Source organism: Montipora foliosa, unplaced genomic scaffold, assembly GCF_036669935.1.
Source record: "Montipora foliosa isolate CH-2021 unplaced genomic scaffold, ASM3666993v2 scaffold_413, whole genome shotgun sequence".
Classification (NCBI taxonomy): Eukaryota; Metazoa; Cnidaria; class Anthozoa; order Scleractinia; family Acroporidae; genus Montipora; species Montipora foliosa.
The window spans coordinates 257,501-260,000 of NW_027179716.1; the positions used below are offsets into that span (position 1 = coordinate 257,501).

The 2,500-nt window shown below is 38.7% G+C and overlaps 1 protein-coding gene across 2 annotated transcripts in view; it reads left to right on the forward strand.

Moving 5' to 3' along the window:
* LOC137988307 (utrophin-like) overlaps positions 1 to 2,500 on the forward strand; it is a 106,609-nt gene that overhangs the window by 30,956 nt on the left and 73,153 nt on the right. The window lies entirely within an intron of this gene.

Genomic DNA, 2,500 nt, shown 5'->3' on the forward strand with positions numbered 1-2,500 from the left:
AACTAGACCCTCCGTGAGGGTACACTGGGTTGCGTGTGGTACGTGCACCGTTCCAGACAATTTTTTTCAAGTTAGGCGGTCATTAAGAAGTCATACCAGACGAGGCCCTTTGGCTCACAGGTCCTCACACGTTCGTACGACGAAACAGACCTGTCCTTGCGTAATATGTAGCTCTAACAGTGCACGATATTGTTTTGGTATTGTCTTGGGTAAATAGTCTGAGAAGACATGTGGTTACTAGCAAAGTACTGAACCCAGAAAGATTGAAGAAAAAAAAAGGGAAGTGAGAAACACTGGCTGTTGATAAACTTCTTTTGACCACAAGTTTAAGCGTGCCCTCTGAGCATCTGACAGCTTTGTAATACCGAAGTTTACTGAAGTTAAGCCCTGTTGGGCGGGGTTAGTGTTTGGATGGGAGACCAAAATAATATACCCCTCATAAAACAGAAGCATCGAACCGAAAATACTATTAACGCTAACAAATGCGAACTCAGCGAGGTACAGATTTTGTTAGCTTGCTTTATGTAAAAACAAATATTGATGCAAAAGTAAATAAATATTGATACACAGTTTTTTGAAAGAGCAGAAGGAAGTTTCCAGGACGATCGCTCGAGAATAACATATTTACGACGTGAAAACAACATTTATTTTGAACCGTGAATATAGAATATAAAAAGTTACGATCAGCGACAAACATTTTGTGTTCAGGTTGACAGTCAAAACTCTCCACGACGAGGTTATTTATCGCCAGGTAATTCCATCGTTTTGGGGATAGCAGCTACTTTATTATTCATCAGTGTCAGATTTTTTTGCCGATTTTGGGGGTCATTTTGTTGAAACTCAAGCAAGCCTCCAACAGACCTGTTTATTTTCGTTACACTAAACCACAAAAATGCTCCCGTATCACATTTCAACACACGTATGCAAATTTGTTAAGCTCGAAATTTGTTAAGCTCGAAAATTACACAACATGATATTAAAGTTCACAAAGGCTGGAAATATCTCGGCAAAATCCTTTTCCAGCGAAAAATTAATCGAAACAAACAACATATTTACTATTAGAGGCAAAAATACCTTCCTATTTCAATTGCGTGCGTGCAAACAAGAGATGCAATTAAATACATTTTTGACAGTTCACATCAAAACCCTTTTCGACTCGGAACGCTGACCGTAAATAATGAAGCACAAAAGCGACAACAACTTTCATTCAAATAATTCTTCATTGTCACATTTCCAAATATTTTTCACCTTTGCAGAGTTGAGTACAAAATACCGGTAAATGTAAATTGTCAGACAACTAAGATGCGACTTGAGTAAACACTGTGATGCATTCTTGTAGGCGTTCGATTCCTTCAATGTTAATTTGTTAAATCATAGTAACTATGGTTAAATCCATAAAAAAATTGCTATTTGATTTCCGTGTTTTATATAATACCAAGTTACTAAAATATTAGAAACAAAGCTCACTTGATATCCAAAGGCGAAAAATGAAATTGTTGTCGAAGACCATTACTCGTCTCTTAAAATCCAGATATTTCAAGTTTTCAGCGCTGTCTTGCTCATCCAATTGACGATCCATTCTTGAGCTCCATGAGGGTATATTTCGTTTAAAGATCCACGAAAACGCCATTCACATCAATGGCTTATTAGTGAAATTTCCAATTGTTATACCGGAAGACTGTGCAGAGTTGAGAACAGGTAAATACAAATCTGACAAATAGCGAGACAACTGAGATAACAGATCCACTATATGGATTCCTTCTCTGTCTTTGTTGAACCCATACTGAGTTACCAGAGAACTGTTCATTTGGTTTGAGTGTTGTACAAAACACCACACTTGGCAAAATTTTAGGAACACAGCTCACTTTGATTACGGCTCGACGGGCGACAGATTGTTGTCGAAGTCCATTACTCGTCGCTTCTAACATTCGACCGCCTGACTTGTTCAGTATCCAATTCGTTTGCCATTATTGAGCTTCATAAGGGTACATTTTGTTCAAAGATCCACTAAAACGCCATTCGCGTTACATGACTTTCGACGCCATTGCCGGTAAAGTTAATCGTTCTACTGTGCCCACCAGAGAAATCTACGCATTTCCCACTACCCTCTCGATCCTAAGAAAATACGCGTAGAAGGCTCTATGCACAAATACACCACTTAGCAGGGGAGTGACAGGCAAGACTTTTACCGACACGGAAAAAAATAAAAAAAAAAGAAAACGAAAAATAAAAAAACGACGAAATTAAAGACAGATTCCGACTGGGTTGGCAACCCAGTAACTAGTGAGTCTTTGACGTCATTTTCTCCTCGACCCGGCTCTCTCAAGATTTTAAAGTTAGTAATGGCGGACCAATAAATAAGAAAATTCCAGTTAAAATAAACAGGTGTCTTTTTAAAATCAGACTTAAAACTTGGGTCAGTTATAGCCTGCTCCAGGCTCTCAGATAGTCGAGAAAACGAAAAAAACTGCGTGTGAAAGGCGAGTGGGGCCTTGGGTCG